General features: G+C 39.0%; 1 long non-coding RNA gene across 1 annotated transcript in view; it reads right to left on the bottom strand.

Moving 5' to 3' along the window:
* LOC109566068 (uncharacterized) overlaps positions 1-24,336 on the bottom strand; it is an 81,477-nt gene that overhangs the window by 5,793 nt on the left and 51,348 nt on the right. The window contains exon 3 of the long non-coding RNA XR_002181741.2: positions 4,389-4,469. This is a non-coding gene — a long non-coding RNA (uncharacterized lncRNA). The remainder of the gene's footprint in view (positions 1-4,388; positions 4,470-24,336) is intronic.

Here is a 24,336-nt window from a genome sequence, read left to right as displayed (position 1 = left end):
TACTGGGAGACGTTGAAGGCAAGAGGAGAAGGGGGTGGCAGAGGATGAGATGGTTAAATAGCATCACAGATTCAATGCACATGATTTTGAGCAAACCCTGAAAGAGCAGAGGACAGAAGAGTCTGGAGTGGTACAGTCCATGGGGTCACAAAGAGTCAGATATAAGTTAGCAGCCAAACAACAACAAAAAAGTGTAACAAAAATAGAGACACCTTGAAAAATGAATGATGGAGGGTAAATATACTCTTACTTATTATTTCTTAGCTAGACATTTTTCTTTACTTTTCAATGATTCAAAGAGCATAAAAGTCAGGTCCCATTTCATAAGCCCTTTGAACAATTGAAGATTTCCAATGCCTCAATAATGATCTATGACATAATTCCAGAGAAACCTTATTTTGACAGGATTTCAACTGTAGAAGCAAAAGTATAGTATAATCAAGAACAGGCAAGTTTCACTAAGTTCAGTTCTGTGGTTGAGATGGACATGTCTCCTTCACTTCATCTGTTCTATGCTCATCTATATCAGGACATGATAAATGTGCTAAAGATTTCAGAAACTTCAGCCTTTTATGTCTTATGCCATTGTTTTGAACTGCCCTTGTTGTTTAATCAAAGCCACATATTAAATTTGCTTCTGTATTAGGAAGCAATAAAAGTTAAGATCATCGTTCTTTAGGGATTCTGAACTGTTATTATTTTTTTTAAGTGTAGAGCAAGTAACCCTTTGTGCTTTTTTATAGCCCAGAGCTAGACAATTTCTTGTTGATCTGATATGAAGTAGAATCTCTTTTCTGCCTTTGGATCTGTTTAGATTTTAAGTCTTAAAGCTCAACATTCAGAAAACTAAGATCATGGCATCTGGTCCCATCACTTCATGGGAAATAGATGGGTAAACAGTGGAAACAGTGTCAGACTTTATTTTTTGGGGCTCCAAAATCACTGCAGATGGTGACTGCAGCCATGAAATTAAAAGATGCTTACTCCTTGGAAGGAAAGTTATAACCAACCTAGATAGCATATTCAAAAGCAGAGACATTCCTTTGCCAATAAAGGTCTGTCTAGTCAAGGCTATGGTTTTTCCAGTGGTCATATGTGGGTGTGAGAGTTGGACTGTGAAGAAGGCTGAGCACCGAAGAAGTAATGCTTGTGAACTGTGGTGTTGGAGAAGACTCTTGAGAGTCCCTTGGACTGCAAGGAGATCCAACCAGTCCATTCTGAAGGAGATCAGTCCTGGGTGTTCTTTGGAAGGAATGATGCTAAAGCTGAAACTCCAGTACTTTGGCCACCTGATGCAAAGTGTTGACTCATTGGAAAAGACTCTGATGTTAGGAGGGATTGGGGTCAGGAGGAGAAGGGGATGACAGAGGATGAGATGGCTTGATGGCATCACCAACTCGATGGACATGAGTTTGGGTGAACTCCGGGAGTTGGTGATGGACAGGGAGGCCTGGCATGCTGCAATTCATGAGGTCGCAAAGAGTAGGACATGACTGAGGGACTGATCTGAACTGAACTGATACCATGTGGAATTAATCAGAAAATATATTTTTAAAAACTTATAAGTACTTGAAAAAAGAGAAATTTAAAAAATGAAACATTCTTGAAAGAGTTCTATATATATCTTGTTATCATTAAACTCATCCTTTCTGATAGAGCAATTTAAAGTCAAATTATCTAGACAAGCATATAATTTCCAAGAGCCAATGATGGAAAGTTATGAAGAAGAAGAGGAAATACGTTACGTTCTTAGATGGAGGAAGCTTAATGTGTCTTCATAATAAATAATGTCTTCTTAATCATTTTGTAGATTTCTCTTAAGAGAAATATACATAAAGGCTCAGGATCAATGGCGTGAACCCTAGATCTAGGGGTTTTGGATGACTAGAGAGGAGGGCTGGAAAGAGAGAATTCTGACGCCTAAAATAAATTCAAATAGATTGTACTGCATGTCTTTCCCTATGTGCTACCTCGTTAACTAACTCTGTTAATGCTTTCGGGCTTCCCTTGTAGCTCAGTGGTAAAGAACCTGTCTGCCAATGCAGGAGATGTGGTTTCGGTCCCTGGGTCAGGAAAATCCCCTGGAGAAGGAAATGGCAACTTATCCCAGTATTCTTGCCTGGGAAATCCCATGGACAGAGGAGCCTGGTGGGCTGTAGTCCATGGGGTTGCAAAAGCGTTGGACACAACTTAGCAACTAAACAACAACAACAACATTAATGCTTTTGTGAACTCAAGTAGTACAGCCAAAGCACATTAGTACCAAGGATGAATTTGGAATGAGAGTACTAATATTCCAGACTGGAATAATTAGTGCTCCTTCAGGTTTTTCAGTTACTTTTTCTGTGTAGCTTCATTTGTAAACTCAAGTTGCTTCATTTGTAAAATGGGAATGAAAGCGCTTCACTTTTCTTAATTTAGCAGGAAGCTGATTCATATGATGTCTTCAAGATGACTTTCATCTCTGTGATCTATTCCATGTCTAGATCTGAGTAAAAGGTGATTTTGTTATGAAAAAATTCAATAAAAAATAATGAAAACTTTCCCCCTACCTAGTCTGAGTCTTGAGTAATTGATCCTAGCTAGAATGAAGCTGGAGAAGATTTTCTGAGTTCATTTTAATCTAGCCAAAACATATCAGGCCCCTCCAGCTGATACAGGACTTGTGTTTAATTATGCACTTGTGGAATGTGGTTCTTTAAGTTAACGATTCCCAGATGTTTTGTGGTTAAGACATATCCTAGTCTGACACTGTTTTTAAAACTTAGGACTACAGATTTGTTAATATGCTTATAATTCTTTGATATATCTTGAGCTATTTGAAATGTCAAAAAACCACAAAGATGATTACTACTCTGATTAGATGTGTGTGCCTCTTTACTCTTAACAGAACATAGTCAGCCTATTCATTCTTAAATGAATTATGCACAAAATATAAAAGTCTTGTTAAAGCTGAGTAGTTAACCAAGAAAATTGTGTATATTTTTAACCTTCACCATTTGATAAAATCTATTTTGATTACTTTTTACTGTAGCATTTTCTTACGGTAACGTAATGTTTCAGCATCATCCCTTTAGTGGTAATTAAGGAAATTATTGAATTAAGGCAGGATTCTTATCTTCATTTCCTTAGTAATTAATACATTCTGCTTCATTTTAGTCTTCTCTTGGTCAAATAATTTTTTAAAAGAATGACAAATTCAAAAGAATAATTGTTTTGATGAATTTAGGTAGGGGGGATTCATTTCTGAAAGGTTTGACCCTTTACATTTTAGACTTTCAGTGTAGAAGGTAAGAAACAGAAAACTGACAGCCCTTAACCCAGCTGGATAGTGCTGGTGTGGAGATAGAGAGAGGTGGTACTCTCTCGTTCAGATTTATTTCCTGTTTTACAAATATGCTTAGTTTGTTAAATTTATTTTTTAAAATGATTTTATTGTCAGTCTGTATTACATAGAATTGGTTCATTTTGCTTATTGTGTAAAAAAGTAAGGAGTACATTCTTGTTAAAAATTATGATTCTCCCTCATGCTTTCCTTACCAACCTAGAATAACACTGATTTGCCGTATATCATTCCAACTGATTTATATATTATATATTGTACTACATAAATCATTATATATACATATACACATATGTATGCATATTTATGGGGAAGAAAATGGCAACCCACTCCAGTATTCTTGCCTAGAGAATCCCGTGGACAGGGGAGCCTGGTGGGCTGCTGTCCATAGGGTCACACAGAGTCAGACACAACTGAAGTGACTTAGCATGCATGCATGCATTGGAGAAGGAAATGGCAACCCACTCCAGTATTCTTGCCTGGAGAATCCCAGGGACAGGGGAGCCTGGTGGGTTGCCGTCTGTGGGGTCACACCGAGTCTGACATGACTGAAGCTACTTAGCAGCAGCAGGAGCATGCATAAATATTTATGTATAAATTGTGTATCTTAACAAAGCATGCATTATGACTTGTCCTTTTTAATAATGAATAGAGGAACTTGGAAACATTCCCATCTTAAAACATATATATAGATGGTAGTTCAGTTTTTCTTTTTTTAATTAAATCATAATCATGTTGTATACACTGCACAGATACCTGTTATTTTGGTTCAGGCAATATATCAAGCTTATCTCTCAGATCAATGCATATAAAATGAATGCCCCATAATTTATGTAACCATTCAGCAATTTGGTATTTTCAGTTTTTACTCTTATAAAATATACAGTGACAATATTTTTACATGTATCTTTGTTATCAGATGGAGTAATGCTTTAGTATAGGTAACTGTACATAGAAAATAAAGGACCAAGGGTGTGAACATTATAAACTGTGTTAGTTAATGCCATATTATTCTGAGATGGGCATTACCAATTTACGTACTCACCCATAAGGCATGAGACTGCTTGATTCCCCAAATTCTCACAATTACTGGATAATGTTGTTAATCATCTTAATTTTTGTCAACCTGATAGAAATGATATTGTTTTAATTTTCCTTCATATAATTGCCAGAATTTGATACTCTTACTCTTTTGTTATTTCTTTTTTTAATTTTATTTTTAAACTTTACAATATTGTATTAGTTTTGCCAAATATCGAAATGAATCCACCACAGGTATACCTGTGTTCCCCATCCTGAAACCTCCTCCCTCCTCCCTCCTCCCTCCCCACACCATCCCTCTGGGTCGTCCCAGTGCACCAGCCCCAAGCATCCAGTATCGTGCATCGAACCTGGACTGGTGACTTGTTTCATACATGATATTATACATGTTTCAATGCCATTCTCCCAAATCTCCCCACCCTCTCCCTTTCCCACAGAGTCCATAAGACTGATCTATACATCAGAGTCTCTTTTGCTGTCTCGTACACAGGGTTATTGTTACCATCTTTCTAAATTCCATATATATGCATTAGTATACTGTATTGGTGTTTTTCTTTCTGGCTTACTTCACTCTGTATAATAGGTTCCAGTTTCATCCATCTCATTAGAACTGATTCAAGTGTATTCTTTTTAATGGCTGAGTAATACTCCATTGTGTATATGTACCATAGCTTTCTTATCCACTCATCTGCTGATGGGCATCTAGGTTGCTTCCATGTCCTGGCTATTATAAACAGTGCTGCGATGAACAGCAAAAATAAACAAATGGGACCTAATTAAACTTAAAAGCTTCTGCACAACAAAGGAAACTATTAGCAAGGTGAAAAGGCAGCCTTCAGAATGGGAGAAAATAATAGCAAATGAAGCAACTGACAAACAACTAATCTCAAAAATATACAAGCAACTCATACAGCTCAACTCCAGAAAAATAAATGACCCAATCAAAAAATGGGCCAAAGAACTAAATAGACATTTCTCCAAAGAAGACATACAGATGGCTAACAAACACATGAAAAGATGCTCAACATCACTCATTGTCAGAGAAATGCAAATCAAAACCACTATGAGGTACCATTTCATGCCAGTCAGAATGGCTGCGATCCAAAAGTCTACAAGCAATAAATGCTGGAGAGGGTGTGGAGAAAAGGGAGCCCTCTTACACTGTTGGTGGGAATGCAAACTAGTACAGCCACTATGGAGAACAGTGTGGAGATTCCTTAAAAAACTGGAAATAGAACTGCCTTATGATCCAGCAATCCCACTGCTGGGCATACACACTGAGGAAACCAGAAGGGAAAGAGACACGTGTACCCCAATGTTATTTCTTCTATGTATTACCTGTTCATAATATTCCCTTATCTTTTCTATTTAATTATCAATTTTCCTTTTGATTTGGAGAAGTTCTTAATATCATCCATATCAGTTTGTCACTTGTTTTTAGTTTTACAGATAGGGTCTTGTTTATTATTTTAAAATTGGAATGTAGTTGCTTCATAATACTGTGCTGGGATTCCCTGGTGGCTCAGATGGTAAAAATCCACCTGCAGTGTGAGAGACCTGGGTTTGATCCCTAGGTTGAGAAGATCCCCTGGAGAAGGACACACCAACCCACTCCAGTATTCTTTCCTGGAGAATCCACATGGACAGAGGACCTGGTGGGCTACAGTCCACAGGGTCCTAGAGTCAGACACGACTGAGAAAATAAGCACACTGTGCTAGCTTCTGCTGTACAACAAAGTGAACCAGCCACATGCATATATATGTCCCCTCTCACTTGGACCTTCCTCCCGCCCCCCATTCCACCCATCTAGATCACCACAGAGGACTGAGCTGAGCTCCCGGTGCTGTATAGCAGGTTCTCATTAGCTATTTTACACATGGTAGTGTGTACACATCAATTCCAACCTCCCAGTTCATCCTGCCTTCTCTTCCTCCATCCCCTGTGTCCACCTGTCTCGGTTCTCTGTGTCTGCGTCTATAATTCCTACCCTCCAAATATAGGTTCATCTGTACCATTTTTCTAGATTCCATGTATATGCAGCAATATACAATATTTTGTTTTTCTGACATACTTCACTCTGTATGACAGTCTCTAGGTCCATTCATATCTGTACAAATGACCCAATTTTATTCCTTCAAATGACTAATATTCCATTTTATATGTTCCACATCTTCTTTATCCATTTATCTGTCATTGAACAGTTTGGTTGATTCCACATCCTGGCTATTGTAAATAGTGCTGCAGTGAACACTGGGGTGCATGTGTCTTTTTGGAATTATTGTTTTCTTAGTGTATGCCCAGAAGTGGAATTATTTGGTCATATGGTAGTTCTATTTTTAGAATTTTTTTTAAAGGAACATTTATATTGTTCTCCATAGTGGCTGTATCAATTTAAATGTCCATCAATAGCACAGGAGGGTTCCCTTTTCTGCACACCCTCTCCAGCATTTATTGTTTATAGAGTTTTTGATGATGACCATTCTGAAAGGTATGAGGTGATACCTCACTGTAGTTTTGATTTGCATATCTCTAATTATTAGTGATATTAATTTCATGGCCTCTTGGCCCTCTTTTAAATATCAAATAGTCATCCTTTTTTCCCCCTGCAGTTTGTTTTTGTGTATAGCATGAGAGGTCTAGGTGAAGATATTATTTTTAGATGTGAGTGTTAGTAAGTATGCTATACTTTGTCCTCAGGTTGACTCTAAAAATTATAATCCAATAAGTAGGTTTTACAATGGTATAAGTATGTGAATGTTGTTCCCTGTAAGACCAAGTAGTACATTTGGGCCCTTAGAAAAGAAACAGAATCTATTGACATTAATTTCATGCCTCTCAAAGGAACATGATGTCAAGGATTAATTTTTTCTCTTTTTTAAACACTCGAACACTTGCTTGAAAATGGTACCACATTTCAGTTTGCTTCATATTTAGACTGTTAATTTTTGTACAATTTTTATCTTTTAGGTGTTTTTACTCATCTCTTATATGAAGGCTTTATTCTAGTTACCAGTGGGGTAGAAAGGAATGCCAGTAGTAAAAAGTAATGTAAATTTAACTTTGAGATACCTGATTTTAATTTTTATATGCATATGAATAAGACTGAATTTTCAAATGTGTATGATGTATTTCATTTAATAAGATGCTAAAGATTTTGGATTTGGAGTCACACATTGGACTAGCATGGTTAAAAGCAGGCCAGGATCCTCGGTTCTTCTTGGCCTCATTTCAAAGCATTCTCTTCACTTCTGGATCTTTCCACGAGAGCACATCATTAGTAAGTCCTGAAATCTGGGGTTCAGGTAGAAACTAAGTCTGGTATTCTCTTCGAGATTTTTAAAATGGGGTGGGAAACACCCAGAGAAGGTGTTTGTTTCTTAGCAGGGGAATGAGGAAAAGGAGCTGGACAATGTACACTCTCCCTAGGTGGCTCAGAGAAATGATGAAGAGGTTTTGGAGAAAGCCATTAAATCTCTGGAAATGCTTGTTATCAATACAGCAACATGACTATTATGTGACACAGAATAATGTACAGTAAGGCCTTTTAAAATCAGGCAGTTGCCACAGAGTTACTTTAAGACACTGAAGACTTTCTGAGGTTTTCTCAATGCCTAATTATTTTTATTTTTATTTATTTATTTATTTATTTTTCTATGGAATCCGGACAAAGAGTACCAAGGGAATGGAACTAAAAGATTGTTACATTTTTTCACTCACTTTTCAATGTTGAAAATCAACATTTAAAATAACAACAAATCAGCAAAAAATCACAAAACCCCAACAGTAACATGAAAACAAAAACAAAAACAACTTTAATGAGATCGAAATAGGTAGAATCCACCAGATTTATTGGGCTTCACTGCCAGATGTAATCTTTTTTTTTTTTTTTTGAGAATATTAAAGTTCTCTGTAATCAGAGAGCAGGAAAGACGTTGTATCTTTATTTTTAGCGTAAGAACTTCTATTCAACTTATGCCTTTGAGCCTTGAGATACATTTTCCTTCAGATCACTAAGTTGAGTATCAATTACTGTTTCCTTTAACTAATGGACTTTTATTTTGTAGATCATGTAATGATATGGCTGGAAGCATCTGTGATGGGTAGAAAAATTTCTCTCAGTATTTTTTTTTTTTTTCATTCAATAACTGGATATTTTATTTTTATTTTTTTTATTTTTTTTTAAAGCTTTAATTTTTCAGCACTTTATTTTTTTTATTTGATAAATTTAACGCCTTTTATTGCCATACCTCATTTTACTGTGCTTTGCTTTAGTGAGCTTTATAGATACATGTTTTTTTTTTTTTTTTTCCTTGTTAATTTTCTGTTTAGTTGATCTATCCATAAGTGTGAGTGGGGTATTAAAGTCTCCCACTATTATTGTGTTATTGTTAATTTCTTCTTTCATACTTGTTAGGATTTGTCTTACATACTGCGGTGCTCCCATGTTGGGTGGATATATATTTATAATTGTTATATCTTCTTCTTGGATTGATCCTTTGATCATTATGTAGTGACCTTCTTTGTCTCTTTTCACAGCCTTTGTTTTAAAGTCTAATTTATCTGATACGAGTATTGTGACTCCTGCTTTCTTTTGGTCCCAATTTGCATGGAAAATCTTTTTCCAGCCCTTCACTTTCAGTCTGTATGTGTCCCCTGTTTTGAGGTGGGTCTCTTGTAGACAACATATGTAGGGGTCTTGTTTTTGTATCCATTCAGCCAGTCTTTGTCTTTTGGTTGGGGCATTCAACCCATTTACGTTTAAGGTAATTACTAATAAGTATGATCCCGTTGCCATTTACTTTATTGTTTTGGGTTCGAGTTTATACACCATTTTTGTGTTTCCTGTCTAGAGAATATCCTTTAGTATTTGTTGGAGAGCTGGTTTGGTGGTGCAGAATTCTCTCAGCTTTTGCTTGTCTGAAAAGCTTTTGATTTCTCCTTCATACTTGAATGAGATCCTTGCTGGGTACAATAATCTGGGCTGTAGGTTATTTTCTTTCATCATTTTAAGTATGTCTTGCCATTCCCTCCTGGCTTGAAGAGTTTCTATTGAAAGATCAGCTGTTATCCTTATGGGAATTCCCTTGTGTGTTATTTGTTGTTTTTCCCTTGCTGCTTTTAATATTTGTTCTTTGTGTTTGATCTTTGTTAATTTGATTAATATGTGTCTTGGGGTGTTTCTCCTTGGGTTTATCCTGTTTGGGACTCTCTGGGTTTCTTGGACTTGGGTGATTATTTCCTTCCCCATTTTAGGGAAGTTTTCAACTATTATCTCCTCAAGTATTTTCTCATGGTCTTTCTTTTTGTCTTCTTCTTCTGGAACCCCTATGATTCGAATGTTGTAGCGTTTAATTGTCCTGGAGGTCTCTGAGATTGTCCTCATTTCTTTTAATTCGTTTTTCTTTTATCCTCTCTGATTCATTTATTTCTACCATTCTATCTTCTAATTCACTAATCCTATCTTCTGCCTCTGTTATTCTACTATTTGTTGGCTCCAGAGTGTTTTTAATTTCATTTATTGCATTATTCATTATATATTGACTCTTTTTTATTTCTTCTAGGTCCTTGTTAAACCTTTCTTGCATCTTCTCAATCCTTGTCTCCAGGCTATTTATCTGTGATTCCATTTTAATTTCAAGATTTTGGATCAATTTCACTATCATTATTTGGAATTCTTTATCAGGTAGATTCCCTATCTCTTCCTCTTTTGTTTGGTTTGGTGGGCATTTATCCTGTTCCTTTATCTGCTGGCTATTCCTCTGTCTCTTCATCTTGTTTAAATTGCTGAGTTTGGGGTGTCCTTTCTGTATTCTGGCAGTTTGTGGGGTTCTCTTTATTGTGGCATTTCCTCGCTGTGTGTGGGTATGTAGAGGTGGCTTGTCAAGGTTTCCTGGTTAGGGAAGCTTGTGTCGGTGTTCTGGTGGGTGGAGCTGTATTTCTTCTCTTTGTTCAGTCGCGCTATGGGGAGGGAGGGAGGGATGCTGCAAACAAATGACACTGGCGTGCGCTCGCAGTGCCTCAGCCACACTGGGTCTGCCCCCGCTCACGGCGCGTGTAGCCTCCCTGCCCACACTGCTCAGGCTCTAGGTTGTTCCGCCGGGAACAATCCGAGGCTGGCCCTGGGTTGCATACACCTCCCAGGTCCAAGCCGCTCAGGTTCAGGCACTCAGGTAGTCCTCAGAGGCGCAGACTCAGTTGGGGCTGTGTTTTGTGCTCTTCCCAGGTCCGAGCAGCTCAGGTGATGAGGTGTTTGGCAAGCGCCAATGCTGCGACTTATCGCCTCCCCGCCACTTGGTTATCTGGGTGTAAAACCAGCGCACCTTCTCAGGCAGATGTTGACCGTCCAGACCCCCAATAAGTTTTAGTTAGCAAAGAAGCCAGTTTTATAGATAATGTCTCTCTGGGGCTGCGATTGCCCCCTTCCGGCTCTGGCTGCCTGTCACCGGAGGGGGAAGGTTTGCAGCCGGCTACCTCTGTTTAGTCCTTTGTTCTGTGTGCGGGCTGGCGGTGTTTTAGGTTAGGGCTGGCTTTTCGCATGGTAGATATCCCACAGTCTGGTTTGCTAGCCCAAATTATTTCGCTCAGATAGTGCTCAGGGTATTCAGGCCAGATTCTTACTCTCAGCGATGCAGCCCGCGCCGCGCCTCCCTGCCCAGCCCCCGCTTGCTAATGGCGGATGCAGGCGTCTGCGCTGCTTCTCCGCTGGAGGAGTTACCGTAGGGCTCGCAATCTGCGAGTTTTAATTGTTTATTTATTTTTTCTCCCTGTTATGTTGTCCTCTGTGCTTCCAAAGCTCGGCACGGATTCGGCAGTGAGAAGGTTTCCTGGTGTTTGGAAACTTTTCTCTTTTTAAGACTCCCTTCCCGGGACAGGAACTCTGTCCCTCCCTCTTTTGTCTCTTTTATTGTCTTTAATATTTTTTCCTACCTCCTTTCGAGGAGTTGGGTTGCTTTTCTGGGTGCCTGATGTCCTCTGCCGGCATTCAGAAGTTGTTTTGTGGAATTTACTCGACGTTTAAATGGTCTTTTGATGAATTTGTGGGGGAGAAAGTGTTTTCCCCGTTCTACTCCTCCGCCATCTTGGCGCCTTCCCCTAATTATTTTTAAAATGATGGATTACATGTTTAGAATAGGGGCAGGTGGGGAGAGAAATGGGGATGCCAGCTTTAGAGCATATACTTGGTAGAAAAGTACTTCTAAAAGTTTTGCCTTGAATGATGAACTAGCACGCTGGTTGGGCTTATTTACTGCAATTTTCTCCTCTAGTTTCCTGTTACTGAATGGTCCACTGACCCCCTTTACCTCTGGATTGGAGATTCTTGCCAATATTCCAACACAAGGATTGACGCTTATCTTATTTACATTTCTTCCTTGTTTAAAAATATACGCCAAAAAAAAAAAAAGAAGAAGAAAAGACCAAAAAAACCCCTGAATTGAAATGCATTGTCTTTTGGTTGGGTTGGGAATCCCAACCATGTTATGTGACCATGACAGAAATTCATCCGTCTAGCTCTAGCATCAATGTCTACTCAGAATAAAGTATGAATTCCAACCTTAATATTGGTGTGTTGTAACTTACCATGATTGTTATCATCCTCTATTAAATAAATCTGCAAGCCATGCTGAGGCCTGGATGTATGTAAATAGCAGTCATAAAAATGATATTTTATGAGGCTGGAGTGAATGTCATGGTTTTCTAAGTTTATGTGCTTATCAAGTCCTAGACAAGCCACCAATAACTGTGTAGCACTGTATTTTGAAGTAACACCGAATGACCAATCTAGGGGAGGAGTGGATAGGGTTGATAACATACTTCAGTTATTAAATAGTTTATTTTAGCATGTCCTTTGAGTTTAAATACTTGGGCTTAACTGTCACTGAGGTTACACAGCAGCAGGAGTGAAAATATTTTCTGTAGAAAATGAGTGGCTGAGACCATTAAAATTGTTTTTATGAGGGAAGAATGTGTATTCTCTCACAGAGCCCACTATTGATCACTTTAAGGACAGCCTGAATAATGGAGTGACTTGTCAAATTTTTATGAGTTGACATTTAGGAGTATTTTTTATTTAAGAGTGACAATTGAAAGGTGGTTTAATGCCATGTTAGTAAAAATGGAGCTGCTAATCTTATTATATACAGGATTATGATTATGGAAAAGAAGATGACTTGAAATTATAGAACAAATTATGTTTGCTTTCAGATGCTCTCTGGGGGCAGGGAGCAAGTGCTCGAATTGCTAGGTTTTAAAAATTAAGAACCAGTATGTGAAAATTAAAATGACAAATTGCTATATATTTCTACATATAATTTCCTGATGTGATTTTTGTCCCTTTAAAATATTTAAAGATATCTAATGGGCTTCCCTGGTGGCTCAGACAGTGAAGAATCTGCCTGCAATGCGGGAAACCTGGGTTCAATCCCTGGGTTGGGAAGATCCCCTGGAGAAGGGACCAGCTACCCACTCCAGTATTCTGGTCTGGAGAATTCCATAGACCATATAGCTGCCCATGTGATCTCAAAGAGTCAGACATGAATGAGTGACTTTCACTTTCACAAGCTTAACATGATATCAGAATTTATTTGGCCTTAAAATAATTAAATATCATTGTAGCTGTTTATAGTATAGAGTATTTGTGTGGCTGTTAAAAAGATGATCACCTCTACAGTATGCATACTCATTATGGCTTCTGTGACCTCTTCTCTGGGGTTCTTAGGTTCAACCTGTGCAGTCGTATATATGGTCTTCCTTCCCTGATAGATACTTGTGTGGAATAACTCACCTTCTGGACTTTGAATGTGATTATTTGCTGGGTTGATGCCTAGAGTGATGGCAGCCACATTGTTATCTTGATCTGACAAACTTGAAAGCAACACTTTGAAGATGACAAAATGGAGAGAGAGCACTCAGGTCTTTGATTATTCCATTGTGTCACTAAATTAACCAGCTGGACCAGTCTCTTTCCAGATTCTTTTTAAGTGACCAAATAAATGCCTTTATCCTTTAAGACCTATGTAGTTATATATTTTGTTGCTTAACACAGAAGACATTCTAACTGGCATATCTTTGTCTTTGGACTTTTCTTCTTAGCTAGGTAAATATTTGTCTTATATGTAATTATAGCACATCACTGTTTGGACCAGTCACTTGCATGCCTTGAAGTTTTTTTTCATTTGAAATGGGTTTCATGCATTTTTTTTCATGTTTTATATGTGTGTGTGTGTGTGTGTATATATATATATATGTATGTATGTATGTATGGAATACTTGTGCTTAAAACGTCTTTGTTTCATGGGTGTACATATGTTCCCCATCCTGAACCCCCCTCCCACCTCCCTTCCCATCCTATCCCTCAGGGTCATCCCAGTGCACCAGTCCAGTGCACCCTGTCTCATGCATGGAACCTGGACTGGCGATCTATTTTACATATGATAATATACATGTTTCAATGCTATTGTCTCAAATCATTGCACCCTTGCCTTCTCCCACAAAGTTCAAAAGTCTGTTCTTTACATTTGTGTCTCTTTTGCTGTCTCACATAAAGGGTCATCGTTACCATCTTTCTAAATTCCATATATGTGCGTTAATATACTGTATTGGTGTTTTTGTTTCTGACTTACTTTGCTCTGTAGACTAGGCTCCAGTTTCATCCACCTCATTGGAACTGATTCAAATGCATTATTTTTAATAGCTGAGTAATATTCCATTGTGTAAATGTACCACAGCTTTCTTATCCATTCATCTGCTGATGGGCATCTAGGTTGCTTCCATGTCCTGGCTATTATAACAGTGCTGTGATGAACATTGGGGTACACGTGTCTCTTTCAATTCTGGTTTCCTCAGTGTGTATGTCTAGTAGTGGGATTGCTGGATCATAAGGCAGTTCTATTTCCAGTTTTTTAAGGAATCTCCACACTGTTCTCCATAGTGGCTGTACTAGTTTGCATCCCCACCAACAGTGTAAGAGGGTTCCTTTTTCTCCGCAACTTCTCCAGCATTTATTGTTTGTAGACTTTTTGATAGCAGCCATTCTAACTGGTGTGAGATGGTACCTCGTTGTGGTTTTGATTTGCATTTCTCTGATAATGAGTGATGTTGAGCATCTTTTCATGTGTTAGCCATCTGTATATCTTCTTTGGAGAAATGTCTGTTTAGTTCTTTGGCCCATTTTTTGATTGGGTCATTTTTCTGGAATTGAGCTGCAGGAGTTGCTTGTATATTTTTGAGATTAATTCTTTGTCAGTTGCTTTGTTTACTATTATTTTCTCCCCTTCTGAAGGCTGTCTTTTCACCTTGCTTATAGTTTCCTAGTTGTACAAAAGCTTTTAGGTTTGATTAGGTCCCATTTGTTTATGTTTGCTTTTATTTCCATTACTCTGGGAGGTGGGTCATAGAGGATCCTGCTATGATTTATGTCAGAGAGTGTTTTGCCTATGTTTTCCTCTAGGAGTTTTGTAGTTTCTGGTCTTACATTTAGATCTTTAATCTATTTTGAGTTTATTTTTGTGTATGGTGTTAGAAAGTGTTCTAGCTTCATTCTTTTACAGGTGGTTGACCAGTTTTCCCAGAACCACTTGTTAAAGAGATTGTCTTTTCTCCATTGTATATTCTTGCCTCCTTTGTCATAGATAAGGTGTCCATAGGTGCGTGGATTTATCTATGGACTTCCTATTTTGTTCCATTGATCTATATTTCTGTCTTTGTGCCAGTACCATACTGTCTTGATGACTGTAGTTTTGTAGTAGAGCCTGAAGTCAGGCAGGTTGATTCCTCCAGTTCCATTCTTCTTTCTCAAGATTGCTTTGGCTATTTGAGGATTTTTTTGTATTTCCATACAAATTGTGAAGTTATTTGTTCTAGTTCTGTGAACTAGATAGCTTGATAGGGATTGTGTTGAATCTATAGATTGCTTTGGGTAGTATACTTATTTTCACTATATTGATTCTTCTGATCCATGAACATGAAATAGTTCTCCATCTATTTGTGTAATATTTGATTTCTTTCGTCAGTGTTTTATAGTTTTCTATATATAGGTCTTTTGTTTCTTTAGGTAGATTTACTCCTAAGTATTTTAATCTTTTCGTTGCAATGGTGAATGGAATTGTTTCCTTAATTTCTCTTTCTATTTTCTCATTGTTAATGTATAGGAATGCAAGGGATTTCTGTGTATTAATTTCATATCCTGCAACTTTACTATATTCATTGATTAGCTCTAGTAATTTTCTGGTGGAGTCTTATAGGGTTTTCTATGTAGAGGATCATGTCATCTGCAAACAGTGAGAGTTTTACTTCTTCTTTTCCAATCTGGATTCCTTTTATTTCTTTTTATTCTCTGATTGCTTTGGCTAAAACTTCCAAAACTATGTTGAATAGTAGTGGTGAGAGTGGGCAACCCTTGTCTTGTTTCTGACTTTAGGGGAAATGCTTTCAGTTTTTCACCATTGAAGATAATGTTTTCTGTGGGTTTATCATATATAGCTTTTATTATGTTGAGGTATGTTCCTTCTATTCCTGCTTTCTGGAGGTTTTTTTTTTATATATCATAAATGGATGTTGAATTTTGTCAAAGGCTTTCTCTGCATCTATTGAGGTAATCATATGGTTTTTTTCTTTCAATTTGTTAATGTGCTGTATCACATTGATTGACTTGCAAATATTGAAGAGTCCTTGCATCCCTATGATAAAGCCCACTTGGTCATGATGTACGATCTTTTTAATATGTTGTTGGATTCTGTTTGCTAGAATTTTGTTAAGGATTTTTGCATCTATGTTCATCAGTTATTTTGGTTGTAGTTTTCTTTTTTTGTGGGATCTTTGTCAGGTTTTGGTATTAGGGTGATGGTGGCCTCATAGAAGGAGTTTGGAAGTTAACCTTCCTCTGCAATTTTCTGGAAGAGTTTGAGTAGGATAGGTGTTAGCTCTTCTCTAAATTTTTGGTAGAATTCAGCTATGAAGCCGTCTGGTCCTGTGCTTTCATTTGTTGGAAGATTTCTGATTACAGTTTCTATTTCTGTGCTTGTGATAGATCTGTTAAGATTTTCTATTTCTTCCTGGTTCAGTTTTGGAAAGCTATACTGTTCTAAGAATTTGTCCATTTCTTCCAAATTGTCCATTTTATTAACATATAGTTGCTGATAGTAGTCTCTTACGATCCTTTGTATTTCTGTTTTGTCTGCTATGATTTCTCCATTTTCATTTCTAATTTTGTTGATTTGATTCTTCTCCCTTTTTTCTTGATGAGTCTGGCTAATGGTTAGCCTATTTTATTTATCTTCTCAAAGAACCAGCTTTTAGCTTTGTTGATTTTGCTATGGTCTCCTTTGTTTCTTTTGCATTTATTTGTGCCCTAATTTTTAAGATTTCTTTCCTTCTACTAACCCTGGGGCTCTTCATTTCTTCTTTTCCTAGTTGCTTTAGGTGTAGAGTTAGGTTATTTATTTGATTTTTCACCTGTTTCTTGAGGTAGGCTTGTATTGCTATGAACCTTCCCCTTAGCACTGCTTTTACTGAATCCCATAGGTTTTGGGTTGTTGTGTTTTCATTTTCATTCATTTCTATGCGTATTTTGATTTCTTCTGTGATTTGTTGGTTTTTCAGAAGTGTGTTGTTTAGCCTCCATATGTTTGTATTTTTAAGTTATTTTTTTCCCCCTGTAGTTGACATCTAATCTTACCACACTGTGATCAGAAAAGATGCTTGAGATGATTTCAATTTTGTTGAATTTACCAAGGCTAGATTTATGGCCCAGGATATGATCTATCCTGGAGAAGATTCTGTGTGCACTTGAGAAAAAGGTGAAATTCATTGTTTTGGGGTGAAATGTCCTATAGATATCAATTAGGTCTAACTGGTCCATTGTATCATTTAAAGTTTATGTTTCCTTGCTAATTTTCTGTTTAGTTGATCTATCCATAGATGTGAGTCAGGTACTAAATCTCCCACTATTATTGTGTTACTGTTAATTTCCCCTTTCATACTTGTTAGCATTTGCCTTACATATTGTGGTGCTCCTATGTTCAGTTCAGTTCAGTTCAGTTGCTCAGTCATGTCCAACTCTTTGCGACCCCATGAATCGCAGCACACCAGGCCTCCCTGTCCACCACCAACTCCCAGAGTTCACTCAGACTCATGTCCATTGAGTCAGTGATGCCATCCAACCATCTCATCCTCTGTCGTCCCCTTCTCCTCCTGCCCCCAATCCCTCCCAGCATCAGAGTCTTTTCCAATGAGTCAACTCTTCTCATGAGGTGGCCAAAGTACTGAAGTTTCAGCTTTAGTATCATTCGTCCAAAGAAATCCCAGGGCTGATCTCCTTCAGAATGCACTGGTTGGATCTCCTTGCAGTCCAAGGGACTCTCAAGAGTCTTCTCCAACATCACAGTTCAAAAGCATCAATTCTTCGGCGCTCAGCCTTCTTCACGGTCCAACTCTCACATCCATACATGACCACAGGAAAAACCATAGCCTTGACTAGATGGACCTTTGCTGGCAAAGTCATGTCTCTGCTTTTGAATATGCTATCTAGGTTGGTCATAACTTTCCTTCCAAGGAGTAAGCGTCTTTTAATTTCATAGCTGCAATCACCATCTGCAGTGATTTGGGAGCCCCCAAAAATGAAGTCTGACACTATTTCCACTGTTTCCCCAGCTATTTCCCATGAAGTAATGGGACTGGATGCCATGATCTTAGTTTTCTGAATGTCGAGCTTTAAGCCAACTTTTTCACTCTCCACTTTCACTTTCATCAAGAGGCTTTTTAGTTCTTCTTCACTTTCTGCCATAAGGGTGGTGTCATCTGCATATCTGAGGTTATTGATATTTCTCCCTGCAATCTTGATTCCATCTTGTGCTTAATCTAGCCCAGCGTTTCTCATGATGTAGTCTGCATATAAGTTAAATAAGCAGGGTGACAATATACAGCCTTGACGTACTCCTTTTCCTATTTGGAACCAGTCTGTTGTTCCATGTCCAGTTTTAACTGTTGCTTCCTGACCTGCATACAGATTTCTCAAGAGGCAGGTCAGGTGGTCTGGTATTCCCATCTCTTTCAAAATTTTCCGGGAGCATATATATTTATAATTGTTTTATCTTTTTCTTGGATTGATCCTTTGATCATTATGTAGTGTCCTTCTTTGTCTCTTTCACAGCTTTATTTCAAGGTCTATTTTATCTGATATGAGTATCGCGACTCCTGCTTTCTTTTGGTCTCCATTTGTGTGAAATATCCTTTTTCCAGCTCTTCACTTTCAGTCTGTATGTGTCCCTTGTTTTGAGGTGGGTCTCTTGTAGACAGCATATATAGGGGTCTTGTTTTTGTATATATTCAGCCAGTCTTTGTATTTTGGTTGGGGAATTCAACCCATTTACATTTAAGTTAATTATTGATAAGTATGATCCCATTGCCATTTACTTTGTTGTTTTGGATTTGAGTCTATAAACCTTTTCTGTGTTTCCTGTCTAGAGAAGATCCTTTAGCTTTTGTTGAAGAGCTGGTTTGGTGGTGCTGAATTCTCTCAGCTTTTGCTTGTCAGTAAAGCTTTTTATTTCTCCTTCATGTTTGAATGAGATCCTTGCTGGGTACAGTAATCTGTGTTGTAGGTTTTTCTCTTTTATCACTTTAAGTATGTTCTGCCATTCTCTTCTGGCTTGAAGAGTTTATATTGAAAGATCAGCTGTTATCCTTATGGGAATCCCTTTGTGTGTTATTTGTTATTTTTCCCTTGCTGCTTTTAATATTTGTTCTTTGTGTTTGACCTTCATTAATTTGATTAATATGTGTCTTGGGGGTGTTTCACCTTGGGTTTATCCTCTTTGGGACTCTCTGTGTTTCTTGGACTCAGGTGGCTTTTCCCTCTACATTTTAGGGAAGTTTTCAACTATTATCTCCTCAAATATTTTCTCATGGCCTTTCTTTTTGTCTTCTTCTTCTGGGACTCCTATGATTCGAATGTTGGGGCATTTAACATTGTCCCAGAGGTCTCTGAGGTTGTCCTCATTTCTTTTAATTCTTTTCTCTTTTTTCCTCTCTGCTTCAATTTTTTCCACCATTCTATCTTCCACCTCATTTATCCTATCTTCTGCCTTAGTTATTCTACTGTTGGTTCCTTCCAGAATGTTTTTGATCTCAGTTATTGCATTATTCATTATTGATTGACTCTTTTTTATTTCTTCTAGGTCCTTGTTAATCATTTCTTGCATCTTCTCAATCCTTGTCTCCAGACTATCTGTAACTCCATTTTTTTTTTCAAGATTTTGCATCATTTTTCTATCATTATCCTGAATTCTTTTTCAGGTAGACTCCCTATCTCCTCCTCTTTTGTTTGGTTTGGAAGGCTTTTATCATGTTCCTTTACCTGCTGAATATTTCTCTGCCTTTTCATCTTGTTTAGGTTGCTGTGTTGGGGTGCCCTTTCTGTATGCTGGAAATTTGTGGTACCTCTTTGTTGTGGAGGTTCCTCCTTGTGGGTGGGATTGGACGAGTGGCTTGTCAAGGTTTCCTGGTTAGGGAAGCTCGCATCGGTGTTCTGGTGGGTGAAGCTGGATCTCTTTTCTCTGGAGTGCAATATTGGCCACCTGTATTTTAATGCTTAGGGTTATGTTCCTGCATTGTTGGAGAATTAGCTTGGTATGTCTTGCTCTGGAACTTGTTGTCTCCTGGGTGGAGCTTGGTTTCAGTGTAGGTATGGAGGCTTTTGGATGAGCTCTTATCAATTAATGTTCCCTGGAGTTAGGAGTTTTTTGGTGTTCTAAAGTTTTGGATTTAAGCCTCCTGCCTCTGGTTTTCAGTCTTATTCTTATAGTAGCCTCAAGACTTCTCCATCCATACACCACTGATGATAAAACATCTAGGTTAATGGTGAAAAGATTCTCCACAGTGAGTGACACCCAGAGAGGTTCACAGAGTTACATGGAGAAGAGAAGAGGGAGGAGGGAGATAGAAGTGACCAGGAGAAGAGGGGGAATCAAAAGGGGAGAGAGCAATCTAGCCAGTAATCAATTCCCTATTTGCTCTCCAGAATCTGGAACACTCAGAGAAATTCATGGAGTTACACAGAGAAGAGAAGAGGGAGGAAGGAGATAGAGGTGACCAGGGGGAGAGGAGGGAGAGTCAAAAGGAGAGAGACCAATTTAGTCAGAAATCAGTTTCCTAAATGTTCTCCACAGCCCGGAACACCCAAAGAGATTCATAGAGTTAACTAGTGAAGAGAAGGGGGAGGGAGGAGATAGAGGTGACCTAGGGCAGAAAAGGGAGAGTCAAAAGGGGAGAGAGCAATCAAGCCAGTATTCACACTCCTAAGTAAAAATGGGTACTGAAAATTGGATTCTTAAAGGTACAAAATTGATAACAAATACCAAAAAGCAAAGGTTAAAAATCTAGAGTGGAGGTTAGACTCTCAAAAATACAATATTAAAAAACAAAAATCATAAAAATTATATAAAAAATGAAATTTGCTTTAAAAATAGGGTATTTTTCTTGCACAGTAATAGTAGGTTTTAAAAATGAAAATTAAAGGTATAATGAACTTAAAAAATTTTTTTAAATTAAAAATAATAATAGTAAAATATATCTAGGAATTTCTCTGGAGCTGTTGAGGGCAGTGTGGGTTCAGCTCAGTTTCAGATAGTTCCTTGTTCCAGCTTATACTTCTTCTCAATGTCTATAGGCCCCTTCCAATGTAGTCAATGCTAACTACAGGGTTTTAATCTGTTGCACCTGTCACTTCCAAAGCAGTTCCCTCTTCTTTTTTTATTTTGGTTTCCTTTGTTTGCAAGTCTCTTCAGTGTCTAATTTCCACCCTGACACAAGGGGGTGAAGGTAGTCATTTGTTTAGGCTCACTTGTTCAATTGTACTGCGGGGAGGGAGGAACACTGCAAACAAATATCACTGGTGTGTGGGGGCAGTGCTCGCAGTGTCTGGGCCACACTGGGTTTGCCCCCACTCACAGCATGTGTGCTTTCCCGGTCTACACTGCTCAGGCTCCAGGTTGCTCTGCAGGGGAACTGTCTAAAGTGGGCCCTGAGTTGTGTGTACTTCCCAGGTCTAAGCCACTCATGTTTAGGTTCTCGGGTACTCCACAAAGGCACAGACTCGGTTGGGACTGCGTTTTGTGCCCTTCCCAGGTCCGAGCAGCTCAGGTGACCAGGTGCTTGGTGAGAACACTCTTCCCAGGTGGGGCGGTGCCTCTTATCACCTCCCCTGTCCCAGCCGCTCGGTTTCCTGGGTGTGCAGTGGGAGCGCCATCTCAGGTGTGCTGTGTGTCTCCTCTGTGGAATTGATCTCTGGCGTGACTCTCCTGGGGGATGTCAACCATCCAGGATCCAAGGAAGACTTGGTTAGCAACTGGGAGCCTGCTTGCAGTTTGGTAGAGGATGCCATCTCTGGGGCTGAGTTTGCCCCTTGCCTTCTGGCTCTGGCTGTCGCCCGCCTGCCTCTTTGCCTCCAGTGGGGGGAGGGGCCTGTCCTCAGCAGGCTAGCTCTCCTCTGGTATTAGCTCAGTCCTTTGTTCTGTGAGCGGGTTTGACAGTGCTTTAGGTTAGAGCTTTTTGCTGGTAAGTTCTCGCTCTCTGTCCTCTTTTTTTTATTCTCTCTCTGGCTATCCCACAGTTTGGGTTGCTATCTCAGGTTAGCTCCCTCAGATTGCCCTCAGGGCATTCAGGCCAGGTCCTTATACTAAGCAGTGCAGCCCACGCCTCCCTGTTCAGCCCCTGCTTGCTGGTGGCAGATGCGAGGGTCTGGGCTACTTCTCCGCTGGGAGTTGCAGTTAGTCGCGTAATCTGTGGGTTTTATTTATTTATTTTTCCTCCCGGTTATGTTGCCCTCTGAGATTCCAAAACTCCCCACAGACCCACTGGTGAGAGGGTTTCCTGGTGTTTGGAAACTTCTCCTCTTTTACGACTCCCTCCGTGGGATGGGTCTCCATCCCTAACTCTTTTGTCTCTCTTTTTATCTTTTATATTTTGTCCTACCTCCTTTTGAAGACAGTGGGCTGCCTTTCTGGGTGCCTTGTGTCCTCTTCCAGCGTTCAGAAGTTGTTTTGTGGTATTTTCTCAGTGTTCAAATGATCTTTTGATGAATTTGTGGTGGAGAAAGTGGTCTTCCTGTCCTATTCCTCTGCCATCCTTGGACAACCCATGTTTAATATTTTTTTAACTTTTTGTTTTATATTGGAGTATAACTGGCAATGTTGTGATAATTTCAGGTGAATAGCAAAGGTGTTATTTTTTTTTTTCGTTGTAAATGTGTTAGTTTTTAATATTAACAGACACATACTTGGTTTATACTTAGTTCCTTACAATATGTCTGAACAGATAAGGCTTTCCCCACTTTACAGCATAATTAATGAGTCCAGAAAACAGAAAGTCAGGGACCAAAATTACAAGCCTAATAAATGATTTCTTCTCAGATGCTGAAGAGTCTCCTACCTTACAAACTTGAGCTTCTGTCCTTCCCTTTAAAATGGACAGGACTTGTAGGCCTGCAAGGTCAGTAAGTTTGTTCCTGTTCTATGTCTTTGGAAATAATTTAAAACATACATCGTCTCTTAAGGTCTTAGTATAACTTTTTTCAAAAAGCACCCTAAAGCTGCTAAGGAGGCAACCTGTTTAAGCAGCTCCTGAAAGGGAAGGGAAGAAACAAGAGGACAGATGATTGATTTAAAATGATCACAGTCTTTTGATAAGATGAGAGGTTGTCCTGGTCATGGGAGCACGATTCAGGAGAGACTTTAGAGGTGTTGAAGGAGCAGGTCTACTCAGCCATACATATGCATGTATCCATTCTCCCCCAAACTACCGTCCCATCCAGGCTCCCACATAACATTGAGCAAAGTTCCCTGTGCTGTATGGTAGGTCCTTGTTGATTATTCATTTTAAATACAGCAATGTGTACATATCCATCCCAGACTCCCTAACTATCCCTTCCCCCATTCTTCCCTGCCTTGTTTCATGCCTTTGAGGTAAGAAGGTAGTAACACTGGTGGCACTTGAAAATATTACCACATGGAATTTGTAGTCTTGTGAATGGAGAAGGCAATAGCACCCCACTCCAGTACTCTTGCCTGGAAAATCCCATGAACGGAGGAGCCTGGTAGGCTGCAGTCCATGGGGTCGCGAAGAGTCAGGACTGAGCGACTTCACTTTCACTTTTCACTTTCATGCATTGGAGCAAGAAATGGCAACCCACTTCAGTGTTCTTGCCTGGAGAATCCCAGGGATGGGGGGGGCCTGGTGGGCTGCCGTCTATGGGGTCACAGAGAGTCGAACACGACTGAAGTGACTTAGCAGTCTTGTGAAATGTGTGTTCTAATTTATGTTGAATAAAGGCAGCTTTGTCCCAAATGCCGGTTTTTAGGATTCAGTTTTCTTTCCTGAGCTTCACACATGCCATGAGAGCTGATGGCAAGGATACATCTGGCATTTTGAAATTTTCCTTGAAACACCCACATGAAGTCACTGAGCTCTATGAACTCAAGGGCTTCTTTCACCTATTTTTACAACTGGGTAATGTCTTTATTAACCAGAGCAGTGCAGACTGTGTATGATGGAAGGTCAAAACCAAACTGATTTCATTTTTCTTCCTCCCACATTGCTTTTCAATCAAAGTTGTATATAATCTTTTTGCTTGAGTTTAATATGTTTTTGTTTAGTTTTTGACTTCTCAGGAATAAATAGGTCAGTTGACTTCAGTCACTCAGTCATGTCTGACTCTTTGCAACCCCATGGACTGCAGCACACCAGGCTTCCCTGTCTATCACCAACTCCTGGAGCTTGCTCAAACTCATGTCCATAGTGTCAGTGATGCCATCCAACCATCTCATCCTCTGTCCTCCCCTTCACCTCTCACCTTCAATCTTTCCCAGCCTGAGGGTCTTTTCCAGTGAGTCAGTTTTTTGCATCAGGTAGCCAAAGTATTGGAGTTTCAGCTTCATCATCAGTCCTTCCAATGAATATT

Source organism: Bos indicus, chromosome 11 (genome assembly GCF_029378745.1).
Source record: "Bos indicus isolate NIAB-ARS_2022 breed Sahiwal x Tharparkar chromosome 11, NIAB-ARS_B.indTharparkar_mat_pri_1.0, whole genome shotgun sequence".
Taxonomy (NCBI): domain Eukaryota; kingdom Metazoa; phylum Chordata; class Mammalia; order Artiodactyla; family Bovidae; genus Bos; species Bos indicus.
This window is presented reverse-complemented; position numbering and strand designations above follow the sequence as displayed.